Raw genomic sequence first — 13,235 nt, forward strand, 5'->3', positions numbered from 1 at the left:
ACAGTGTTCATTCCCATGCATATGTATTAGTGGATGGACAGATTGATTGATTTTTTTTTCCCCTAGTGTTGGAGTCACAAAGCAAGTGCACCTGAGGTACAAGTCCAGGAAGCACTTAGGCTCTAGAGAAGTAGAGTTTTGGGTGTTAGGTGCCTCTCCTGTCCATCCCGGGGCAGCCTTCCCCCTTACAGTGCTCTGTGCTTGCAGAGTATGGGAGGAGGGCTGGAGACTGTGGATGTGTAGAGAATTGTTCAAGCCTTGCTTACATCAGTCCTCAAATACAAGTTGCGGGAGCCAGATATGGCGCATATATTGGAAGATATGTGTGTGTCGGAGGATATAATAATGAAGGGAACATTCCTGGAAAGATTGCGCTATTCCCGGGAATAGTGCTGCAAAAGGACCAAAGACTGTGGCATCCTTAGTGCTTAGTAACAGAATCAGAAGACCGGCTGGGAATGAAAACCGTGGTTGTTAGGGATCAGACAGTAAAGCACCTTGGGTAGCAGTTTGTTAATGGGTGAGCTGCCCCAGCCCTAGCTGAGGAGCTGTTGGCAACTGATAGCTGTTGTGAGAAGAGAGTCAGTCTTCTTTAAGAGTGTACCCCCTGGTGAGTCAACCACAATCCAGTGGAAGGCCACACATCCAAGAATATTTGGGCAGCACAAATTGCACTTACTTGACGGTTTTAAAAATAAAATAGAGGCCACAAGGTTAGGTAAGTTGGGGAGAGCTGGGGACAGGATGAATATGATCAAAACACATAGTTCAAAATTTCCAAAGAACAATACAAGTATTTCTTAAAATTAAAATTAAAATTTAAGAACAGGAAGAGTGATAAAGGACTTCTGTATGAGTTAGGCTACCTTTTAGAAATATCCACACTCTCGAGAAAAGAGAAGAGATGATTAAGTGTGGCAGCTGGGTATGTTGGAACACTAGTGACATGTTTGAGACAAAAGATATTAGCAGCTTAATCAGGGTTGTGTAAAAGGGAGAAAAACCGAAGTGCCTCTTTTTGAAAAGTGATGTAGAAGCTCTTATGACCAGGACCCGCAGACTTAGGTGACTCAGGAAGAGGATTCCTGAATCCATCATTTAGTAAATTGTAGGTCATTGTACTTTTGTATACAATAAGAAATCAGACGGAAGGACAACAAGTTTTGATAGGGATTTTTACAAAAGAAATCATTTTGGGACAGATTGAGCTTGCTTTTGGTGTGGAATAATCTAGAGGATATATCAGGAAGCATTGAAATGTGTACATTTGAGAATGGTCCCAATAGCTAATGTGACTTGGGGTGTCTTAAACTGTGACCAGTGTAAAAGTTGGAGCCATGAATGGTTGAGGTGAGATGGCAGAGGGATGGTTCGGATTCAAGGGTGTGTATTGAAGGGACCAGACCTTCACCCAACCTCACCCAGCCCCCTGCCTTGGTGCCCATGACAGGCTGCAGAAGAGACCCAGCAAGAAGTAGGCCTATGACTCAGCAAGATTTGCTGAGTTCCCCCCAACCTTGCCCAACCTTCTAGTCACTAGCCAGATACCCTCCATGTGGCAAGGAACCAATCAGAATTTAGCTGGTGGTCTCTGGATGTGCTTTACAGTAACAGTGGAATGCAGAGCATAGCAACCACCCTGGGAGGGCCTATAGGCTATAGCAACCAGTTGACCAATCAACATAGGACAGGTCACCCAAGCCCGAAGTGTACCAATCCTGAGACTGTTGTGGACCCCAGACACTCCCCTTGGTCCACCTCAATAAATGTCTTGCCCCACAGTCCCTCTGGGCCCTTCTCACTCCACCCCGCTATGTCAAATGAATGGAGGACCAGAGTTAATTCCAGTTAACTCGTTAATTATTAAAGACTCTTTGCTTTTGCATCAGATCGGGTCTCTTGGTGATTTGGGGTTCAGAATTTGGGTACAACATGTAGGTGTGCTGCTCATAATAAAACCTAGGGTCGCCCATGTACCAGGCAAGAACTCTGCCACCGAGTTACATCCCCATTGTATTTTGAGCTCAGATCTCACTTATGTAGCTTAGGTTGGTCTTGAAGTTTGCCTTGATCTTTCAAGGGCTGGTCTAATGGACATGAGCCATTCTACCCAGATCCTAAGACAATTTGAGACGGGAAGTTGCCAGTGAAAGTAGAGAGGGAATGCAACTCATGCTGAATATGGAAGCCATGGTAAATGACAGAAAAGGACACTTACGGTAGATACAGGTAAGGTGGCTAAAAGCTCGGGTGAAGCTAGAGTTTTCCTGTAGGCCTTTCCTCTCTGTTTTATTTGTAGGAATAAGGAGGGCAGTGGTGGCTCACTAACTCTTGTGGGAAGAAATGAAAAACAATTTCATGGTACCAAAGAAGACAGGCACACAAACGCAGACTGGACGCTTTCTGTGGGCCAGGAAGGTTGAGAGCCAGAGAGATGTGTTGAAGACAGCGACCAGATGGAGAGGTTCAGGGCACCATTTGCAAACACCGGCAGCACCTGGGGGGTAGATGCGGCTGCCCCCCCTAAGCCTTCTTTCCCCGGACCCTTCTTGTCGTGAAGCCAGTTTTCATGTTAGCCTGCCAAATCCTTGTCACCCCGTCACAGATTGTTTGCACTGGCCTCAGGGTTGGCTTGGTGATTAGTTCTTCAGTTCCATTTGGCCCAAAAATACCCTCCATTCTTGGCCCCCATGCTCTTTGTGATTACGTGTGACCACCTGCAGCCCCTTCCTGTAGATTCAAGAGGTTTCTAGATTTCTAGTTCCCCTCCCTCTGGCTCATCCTAAGAGGCCTCAGGTCTGCAGTGACACACATTGAAGGCTGTTGAAGTACTGCCCCTTCTCTGGAGTCTCCATCAACAGCTGTGCAGGCAGCCCTACCCCAAAACATATAATGTGTGCAGATGTGTTTATGGGAAGACCATGCAGGTCTCAGCCTCTCACTACTGCAAAGGCCTTCTTTTCTTTCAAGTGAAAAGGGACATTGTGGTAAGCAGTGTTTTACAACCCATAATAAAAACCCTTGTAAAGACAATTTTTGACCAAATGAAGCTAAGTGTTCTTTTCAGAGTCCCGTCCCCCCCACCCACCCAGCACTGGTATGCACACAGGTCAGCATTAATGGATAGCATAAGGAAATAATGTCACACTTCTAGTTTTTAGTTGTGAAGCTGAGAAAGCAACCATGGTCAATTACATAAGAAAGCTTACCAGAATTTCTTCCCAGTATTCTGTGTGTGTTGAGGGGGGGAGTGTATGTCTTTCTGTCTATTAAGTAAATTTAGCATATGGATGCTAACCTGTAAGATCACTCAAAAGACAATTTGAAAAAAACCCCTCCCCAACCATTGGAGGGCCCCAAAGAAAAGTTTTTCTAGGAATAGGTTAAAAAAAAAAAAAAAAACTCACATGTACCTTAGAAAGCTGGGTTATTTATGAAAAGAGAAGAGACTGGTCCTCTGTTCATTAAACAATAACACAAATTTTGCACATCCTTTCAGACCTACAACTAGCAGTCTGTGGAGTTCCAAATTAAGAACAGGCCAATGACACTTGATTCAATTATAATGCTAAATATTTAAAGATTCTGGCCTTTAGTGTGGGCACAGTGTGTTTGTTGATCTTAATAACAAGGATTTAGGAAGATGGGATGCTACTGTGTCATTGGAGAGAAGTAGAGTGCCTTGTGTTGCCAAATGCCCTTGTTAATGGTGACAGTGTAGCCTTTGAGTTAATGACACGACTTTTGAACCCATTCCTCATGCTGAGAGGTTCTTCACAACCACTCTACCAGAGAACCTTATCTGTACTTTGCAATGAGGAAACAGACTAGATGTTGGAGTATGAGATGTTACCAAGCTCTCAAAAGACATCACAGAGTAGTTAACCCATGAAAGCGAATATATCACATTTGTTGCCGTGGTGGCTATTTCCCATTATTTTTAATATTCTAGTTTGTGCCCTTAATGCTTTATACCCAAAGTAGATTAACAACCACCCTTTTTCATCTTCTGTACTTCCTACATGCTAAACTATCAATAATGGCAGCCTAGTTTTTTTTATATTCCCAGCAGTAAAGCCCTTGATAGTGTGGTACCACTTAGCAGTGTGTCCTCTCCAAGATCCTGTCTGGTAAGGCCGTGGCTAGTCTCCTGACTCCCAAGCACCAAACTCTCCTTATGATAGACACTTTCCTACACCAGACTCAACACTAGCCCAATACTCAGGTTGGCTCCAAACCAGACTGAACCTTAGCTCTCTGCTCAGGTTGGCTCCAAACCAGACGGAACACAAGCCCACAGCTCAAGTGCTTCTTTATCCTCCAAGTGCACCTGTGTCCTCTCTGGTCACAAACCAACCTGAAGTGTGTAGGTACAAACCCACATCTTCTGTCCTTGTTGAAGTAAGACTTCCTTGGGCCCCTGTCTCTGGGTGCCTCTATGTAATATTGCCTAATGCAATGACTTATACATTCAAAGAGCTTCATAGTTCTCTTAAATTAATGGCAGCTTGTCGTTGTATATAGTTTACAATATATTAAATACTTCAGTATGGGATATTCAACTTACTTTTTATATATAACATACAAGTATACATTATGTAATTTAGAACCTATTTAAATCTCCCTTTTGGTTTTATTTTTTATCCTTTTTGTGGACATGGAAACAAAGACTCACAAAGACACAAGTGACTGACTTTAGTTTTATGACTAGTAAGCACAAATTCATAACCAAAGCTTTTAGCTGTGAATCTTATGTTTTATTTACATGGGTCTGGGTGGACAGGAGGTGGAAGTTAGGTGAGAGCCTTCTGCTGTGCTCCTCTTACCAAGGAGGAAAGTGCTCCCCAAGGCGCCAATCAGCTTGCCCACACAGGCCTGTTCATCACTGGGTCAGTTGCCAGTGACTGGAGACAGGACTGTCCTGGTTGTCTTGGAGCAGAAGGCAGGCGATTATACACTGTACCCAGGGATACCAACTTGTGTTGCACATGACCTCATTTAAGAGGGAAGTGTAAAGTAAGGGGGAGAGTCTCAAAAGAAGGAATTGAGAAGGAGAATAGGGCAAGAGAATGTACTTTGTCAGATGCAACTGCTGAAAAGCGTGATACCGTTATTTCATTACAGGATATGCATTGAAATGAGGAAATAGTCATATAGCATGTTGTTTAATTTTTTTAAAGCCTCAGAACATGATGTGTATTCATACCTTTAAATCATTTGGGTCACCGGCCAGCAATCTGAATACTTCGACTTCATATCTTCTTGTTCATACAAGAAGTATGGGGTTTTATATTCTGCTCTGAAGAAGTTATAATTAACATTGCATATTTGTAGTTTCATTTCCTGATGACTTTCTACAGGAGGTTACTAATAGCCATTGTGATGAGGTAATGATTTCTGCTTCCAGACTATCCATTTATGTCATTGTTTTGTCCCCTGAACACCAGTGGCATTTGGAGTTTTGCTGAAAATGAGTTTCTTTTCGTTTCTACTTAGTTGAGTCTCAGCATTTTCACTTCTAGGGAAAGGATAACATGGACTCTCTAAGATGTCATTTGCTTAGTAAAATTTATACACAAACAGCCACCTATGTTACACTTTTATCCAGGACTCAAGCAGTAGAGAGCCAGCGCTCACAGTGAGGTCTCCTGTGAGGCCCTCTGAGGTGACATGCCACCTTCCTCAGCTGTATCATTTCCCTCATGCCAGTGGCAGGCACTAAGTTAGGTGGAAGGCAGTGGGGCACAGCCCAGCCCTGCTCTTCTTTGGAACGAAGTTCACCTATGACTCTTGGAACCTGTCTCCAAGTCTTTTGGTCAGGTGTCTACTTTAAATTCACCATTCTTACAGCTTTCGAGGCAACCTGAGTGTCTAAAAGAATCTACCTTAAACCTTCTTCTCGCTTCTTAAGAATTTTTGCTCTTCGTGGGTTTTGAGAGAAGCATCCTCTTGTGGACTGATGTGAAAAGTTGGTCTTATTCATGCATGACTGTGTATAAAAGAATCGCTGCAGATTGTCATCACCATCAGAAATTGATCAGAGAACACATTTGAAGCTGACATTAAGGGACCATTTAGAGAGTGCTAGGAAGTGACATTCCTAACACTCCTTGGAAACAAGATATTAGGCATATGTAGGGGTGGGGGGTTTATTGGAGGGGCAAGTGTCTTGCTGTGTTACCCACACCGGCCTCAAGCTCCGGGTCCTGAGTGTTGAGATTACAGGCAGGTACCCTGGCATCCAGGTCTGAAGAAACTTCAATAACATCTTTGCAAAGAACATGGCTTCCAGGGGCCATGTTGGTGTCCATGGCACAAGTTAGCACCAAAGGCCATGGGAATGTCTTGTGGTCTATGCGGCCACCTGAAGCTGTATTGATGTCCATGGTCCGTGCTGTGGTCAGAAACCATGTGGAAGTCCATGATTCAAGCTGCTGCTGACTGTCAAGGGAAAGAAAGCTTCTTTTGCAGTGGTGTCGATGACTACACTCACCGTTGAGAATGGAAGGCATAGATTGCCCCCCCCCCCCCCGCAAAAAAAAGAAACAGTCTAGACATGGAATCATTGAAGGGAACTCTTTAAAAATGTTAGAGGGATGCTTAAGTGTGACTCTTCACAGTTGATGGCTTCTGGTGGGGTAGGTTGGGGAAGGACTCGGTTTTCTTTAAGGGGCTGGCCACTGAGAGTTTGACCATGCCCTAGTGAATATATGGACAACACAGATTGGACTTGGTATTTTTTTCTTTTTTCTTCTTTTGTTTTGGGGGAGCTCACAAGAGTGAGGGGTGGGCTTGAGAGGACTCGGAAACGAGTGTGATTGAGGTACATTATGTGAAATTTCCAAATAATCAATAAAAATACTATGCTAATAAAAAAAGAACACAGCTTATGTATTATAAGGTGAAAGATAAGTACTACTGTCTAAATTGTGTCTTATTCTTAATTTTTGAATAAGTAAATGTTTGTATATTCTTAGAGGTTAACTTGGAGAACATAAATAACCCAACCATAAATATATAAATTAGTGTGTGTGTGTGTGTGTGTGTGTGTGTGTGTGTGTGTGTGCACGCATGCACGCACGCACGCACGCATGTGTGGCATGTGTGTATGTATGTATGTATGGTGTATGTATGTATGTATTTATTGTGTGTGTATATATGTATCACCAGAATTACTCATTTTAAAGCTGCCATTTCTGAGATTGGTGAGAAGGCTTATGTTGAGTATTTCAGTACCATTAGGAAATTAACCTGTGACAACTGTAATTGGAAAGTAGGACCCCATTGTAAAGCTTTTTCCAATTAAAAGTTTCAGGAAGACCTTTAGTTTGTTGATTTTTATTTAAAGAAATAAGCAGAGGCAGTCTCTAGAACGTCTGAAAGAAACATTTGATTTGCAAGACTTAGAGATTCCTGGTATTCAGGCTGAGGTCCAGAGTGGCCAATGGCTGACTTCCTTGTAAGCCACTGTCATCCATGGCCATAATTTCTCCACCCTGGTGTCCTGTGGAGACACACCTCCTGTCACATGGCTTAGAAGAAAGAGTAAGGCTCCTGTTAACTCACCACAAGAATAACTAGATGATCAGGCCATTTGTACCCAAACTGTGCTTGGTAAGTGACAGGGAGATGGCTCAAGTTGGGATCACCCCTAGGTTCATTGACCTCTGATTTCATTACACTACCATGTGGACAACTGTGGGGAATTTGGGACTTCTGTAGGACAGGTAATTTAGATTAAAATCTTGAGCAGACTGAAAGTATGTCTGTAAAACCATGTTTCTCGACCTCTCTAATGCTGCTACCCTTTAACAGAGTTCTTCATGTGGTGGTGACCCCCAACCATTAAATTATTTCCAAGTTGCTACTTCATAACTGTTAAGTTTGCCACTGTTATGAATGCTACTATAAATATCTGATATAGTCTATCTTATCACCCCAGTGAAAAGGTCAATCAATGCCACCGCAGGGGTCTTGACCTACCGGTTGAGAAGCACTGCTGTACAGTGAGATGAAGCACATCGATAACCCTTTGAATTCTTTATAAAAATAGTTCTGTGACTGAAGTAGATAGAGTCTTAGCCTAATGATGCTGTAGTTCGTTCATTCCTGTTGTGGGAGCCATGTGTTGCCTGGGTTTGTAGTGTCTTCCACTACCTCTCCTCCCCAAGACAGGGTTTCTTTGTGTAGCCCGGCCTGTGCTTGAACTCGCTAGGTAGAGCAGGCTGGCCTCAAACTCAGAGATCCACCTGCTTCTGCTTCCATAGTGCTAGGACGAAAGGCAGCACCGCCACACCCAACTTGGAGTAGTAAATTAACATAGAGCAGTCATCTCTAGATGGACTAGATGTGAGCAAGGCGAGGTGAGTACATACTACTGCATCCATGCTTGAATATGATTTTAGCAAGTCCCACCAGCCTTTAAACCAAGAGCTTGACCTCAGCTATAGGTACTAAAACAACACCAAATGATAATTAATGGCATACCCCAGGATGGAAGACTAAATGACCACTAAAAGTTACATTGTATAAAAGTAGTAAACAGAAGAATTTTTTTATAAATCATTGTTTTTATTTGAATTACAAACAAGATTGTTTTACATGACAATCCCTGTTCCTTTCTCCCTCCCGTCCTCCCCTACCACCCCCCAACTAAAACCCTATCACATATCCTTTCTTCTAATCTACACCTGACTCAACCTTTCTGCTCCCTCATGACCTCTGCATCCTTCCTCTTCTTCCCTTCTCATTCTCGTAGCTCCCTCCCCCTCTTTCCATGCTCTCAATTTGCTCAGGGGATGGTGACCCTTCCCCCTTCTCCAGGGGACCATGTATGTCTCTCTTAGGGTCCTCCTTGTTTCCTAGCTTCTCTGGCAGTGTGGATTGTAGGTTGGAAATCCTTTACTCTATGTCTAAAATCCACATATGAGTGAGTACATACCATGTTTGTCTTTTTGTGATTGGGTTACCTCCCTCAGAATGGTTTCTTCTAGTTCCATCCATTTTCCTGCAAATTTCAAGATTCCATTGTTTTTTTCCACTGAGTAGTACTCCATTGTGTAAATGTACCACATTTTCTCTATCCATTCTTTGGTTGAGGGGCATCTAGGCTGCTTCCAGTTTCTGGCTATTACAAATAGTGCTGCAATGAACATCATTGAACATATGTCCTTGTTGTATGAATGTGCTTCTTTTGGGTATATGACTAAGAATGGAATTGCTGGATCTTGTGGTAGACTCATTCCCATTTTCTTGAGGAGTCGCCATTCTGATTTCCAAGTAAACAGAAGAATTTTAACTTACAAAATGTTCTCAATAATATTTTTGTTGTGAAGTGGTGTGTGTGTGTGTGTGTGTGTGTGTGTGTGTGTGTGTGTGGTCTATGAGGACATTTTAGAGTCACTTCTCCCCTTCTACTGTGGGTTCCAGAGATTATACTCAGATCATGAGACTTGTACAGTAAGTACATCTACCCAGAGAGCTATTTTACCAGCCCAGTAAATTATATTTTTTAACACTATAAAATAACACTATACAGATTAACTATTATTTAAATGTTTTATTTCTGTAAATGTAATGTATGTTATTTTAAAAGAAAGTAGAAAGATCCACATGATTATACGACAGTGTGAAGTTTTCTCTGGTATCTTAGTAGTTAGATTACAAATAGGGTCTTCCTCTGTTGTATACATTTCTTCTTTAAGCTTAGGGCCATATATACTTGTTTTTCCTTTATGATTAAAAATGTAATACGCTGTATTAAAACACAAAGGCAATGCATACTCTATAATAGTTCAGGCTTTCTGTAAGTTCATGTGGGCTTTGTCAATTAATAAATTAGTTCACGTTTTAAACTTTATATTCTGAATTGTCTATTATTCAGTTCTTTGAACAGTGCAACATGAGCCAAGCAGATTTATTCCCTGTACTACCTGAAAAGAATGATGATCAGGGGCTGGAGAGATGGCTCAGTGGTTAGCTCTTTCAAAGGACCCGGCTTCAATTCCCAGCACCCACATGGCAGCTCATAGCTGTCTGTAATTCCATGATCCAACACCCTCACACAGACATGTATGCAGGCAAAAAACACCAATGCACACAAAATAAAAATAAATAAATCATTTTTTAAAAAAAAGAATGATACTCAGTACACAGGAAGTTAAGATGATGAGCCAGCATGACATTACTTGAAGTTAGTCATGCTTTTTAAAAACGCAGGGCTTACAAGCTCTGTGCATGCGTTCCTAGTAAAGATGCATTTGCCTTAGCAAAAGACGACTCGGTGTGGCATCCTGTGCTTCATTTTCACACCGCTGTTAACTCACTGCAAGATGTTTGACTGATAATAGTTCCCAAGTATTGCAAGGCCGCCCTTCACCGAAGCGCGTCTCCTAAAAGATACCCACATGCAGAAGCTTAGAGTGTAGCACCTGCCAGCTCAGAATGCCCACTAGGGGGTCTCAGAAATCATGTCCATACTCCTGTATCTTTGCATGTCCCCTCTTAGCACCTTGCCCATGCTAACCTTACAGCTGGCTGCATATTCCTTTAGTTTTGTGGTTCTGGCTCTTCCAGAACAGGAGACAGACAACACGACCATTCTCATCTTAACAAGTCCGTCTGTTAAATGCTTACCATGTGCCTGAAACTACCCCGCCCCCCATGTTGATTTGAATCTCCTATTAGGAAGAGTAAATGCTATTTTCTCCGTGTGATGGGTAGAAAAAACGAAGTATTTGATCGTAAAAAGACAAGATTCTAAACTCTAATGAGTGAACCCAAAACCAGTGTTGTTCTCAGTAAACTGGTTTGGTGATTCTATCTGTTGCCCTAACTAAATAGTGGACAGAAGCAACTCAGTTGGAGACAGGTTAATTTTGTCTCACTGTTTAGAATAGTCTGTCTTAGTGAGGAAGGCACAGTGGCCGTAGCAGGTCACAGGCATGACAGCTAAAAGTATGAGACAGCCAGTAACATAATGTGACAAACTAGAAGCAGAGAACTCAAGCCCAAAGTGGGCAGCTATGCTCTCAAGGCATTTCTCCTGGCTAAGCCAGCTAGCTAGCCATACCCACCCCCAAGGGCTCCACAGCCCCCACTCCCACCCGTCCGCAACTCCCATTTGGAGCTGTCAGTGGGGAACCTCGTGTTGTTCAAACCACAGCACTCCACCCCTTGCCCTCAGAGGCTCATGACCGCTTCATAATTAGTACAAACGTTACTCAGTCTAGCTTCAAGAGTCCCCAGTTGTAATAATTCAGATACTGTTAAAAATCCAGCCTGCTGAGACTCAGGGCAGAATCTTAGCTGAGCCCCTGAAGCATCAGAAAACAGATTGTATTCTTACAGTGTACAATAGCATGGAGTAGACAGTGACATTTCACAAAGGAAGGACAGGAGGAAAGGGTAGACCAAAGGAAGACTGAAACCTGTCAGGCAAAAAAGCTCCACTCCCACCCTGCAGGCCTTTGATGGCATCCTCTGAGCTCCCATGACCTCGAGTAACCTTTCCTGTCCAGCCTCTTGCCCGTAGCACACACTTCTCTCTCAGGCTGGCTTCACTCAGTTGCTACAGCCTACCTCATCAAATGCCATTGATGAGGCATCTCTGCCATCCTACAGTCTCCATGAAATGCTGGCTTCTTCCCTTTCACAGCTTCACGGTGTCAGCTTCTTAGATCTTCTCTCCAGTTACTCCAACCCTCCTACATATTGGCTTTTTTCTGGAACCTTGTGTATGGGGGGGTGGGGAGGTGAGTTTCCATTACCTCGTAACTGTAGCATTCTGCTTGCCTGGAAACAGTGCCACATGGGTGTCAGGTTCCGATGCCAGCTTGAGATGTCACGTAGTCCTCCAGGAGCATGGCTGCCGTGGCCTCCAAGCATCTGCACACCAAACTAGAGGAGGTGCTTCCCTGTGAAGCCCTTTAGAAGTAGGGGGTCTATGTGGTGTCAGGCTTATTGTTTGTACATCAAGGGTTCGCTCTCCAAATGGAAGATTTCCAATGAGCTTACAGTTTTATACTCTCCGAGTGGGATCACTCGGGCAAAGCACCTTTCTTACTGTCTTCATGGAAAGTCTGTGGGTTCCCTTTCTTGGCACCAGTTAATCTCGTTAACAGGTATCATTGCTTTCTCCTCGCTCGGATCCTCAGCCCTGTCCGCAGGTCTAAAGGCACTCTGCTCTCTTAATTTCACAGATTTTTTTTTCTTGTTCTGTTCCATTTTGGTTTTGTATTCCTGCTCTAAACCTAACTAAATGGAGTGAGCAGGGACCATGCCCCAGCCTGGATGCTCTGCTGTCAAAGTATTTCTGCCAGATAATCCCACTAGGTTTGAATTTAGCCTTGCTTGGATATTCGGGGTACAGCAGAACTCAGTCATATTTATTTATTTTTGTCAATGATCTGTAGTTCAATTCCTGGTAGATTTATTATTCTATCTGAAAGCTCTTGATTTCAATCTGTTTACATTACTGTTGCATTGTGGGCTTACACACTCCCGATGGAATGTTCTAGGACTTCTCTAGGCTACAGCTTCCTAGAAACCATTTCCAACCTCATGACCAGGTTTATTACAGCAACAATCTCACTTCTCATACCAATTTCCTATATTCATACTTGTTATATTTACATGATGGGATATCTAACTAGAAGCTACTTAGGGGAGAAGTGGTTGATTTTGGCTCACAGCTCAGGGGGTACCATCCATAATCAGAAGCCAACAACTCAAGGTCAGGGTAAAAATGACAGAAGAATTGTTGGCCTGTCTACATCCTCGTGGCTGGAGAAACAGCCCCAATAAAAACACTGAGAGTCAGAGAGATTAAACAAAATTGTCTTCCACATTTCCCTTTTCATTTAACTAATCAAGGACTGTGATGAGAGATTTGGATTGTGGGGTTTTTTTGTTTTTGTTTTTTAAGATTTATTTATTTATTACATATACAGTGTTCTGCCTGCATGCCAGAAGAGGGCACCCAAAGGAATTGTAGACAGTTGTGAGCCACCATGTGGGTGCTGGGAATTGAACTCAGGACCCCGGGAAGAGCAGTCAGTGCTCTTAACCTCTGAGCCATCTCTCCAGCCTTTTGTTTTGTTTCTAAGACTGTACTCTAAATCAAGACTTTAGCGTGTGACCTTGAGCCAGTTATCTAACTTACTTCAATATATCAGTTTCTTGACTGAGGAAGATACGGTGATTCCCCTCAGTGTTGTGGTTTAGACTAAATAGGT

At 43.0% G+C, this 13,235-nt stretch overlaps 1 protein-coding gene across 1 annotated transcript in view; it reads left to right on the forward strand.

The window, feature by feature from the left end:
• The window catches only part of Cdk6 (cyclin dependent kinase 6), a 199,244-nt gene that overhangs the window by 85,847 nt on the left and 100,162 nt on the right, over positions 1-13,235 (forward strand). The gene's annotated exons all lie outside the window — the stretch shown is intronic.

The sequence above is a fragment of the Cricetulus griseus genome (genome assembly GCF_003668045.3).
Source record: "Cricetulus griseus strain 17A/GY chromosome 1 unlocalized genomic scaffold, alternate assembly CriGri-PICRH-1.0 chr1_0, whole genome shotgun sequence".
Taxonomy (NCBI): Eukaryota; Metazoa; Chordata; class Mammalia; order Rodentia; family Cricetidae; genus Cricetulus; species Cricetulus griseus.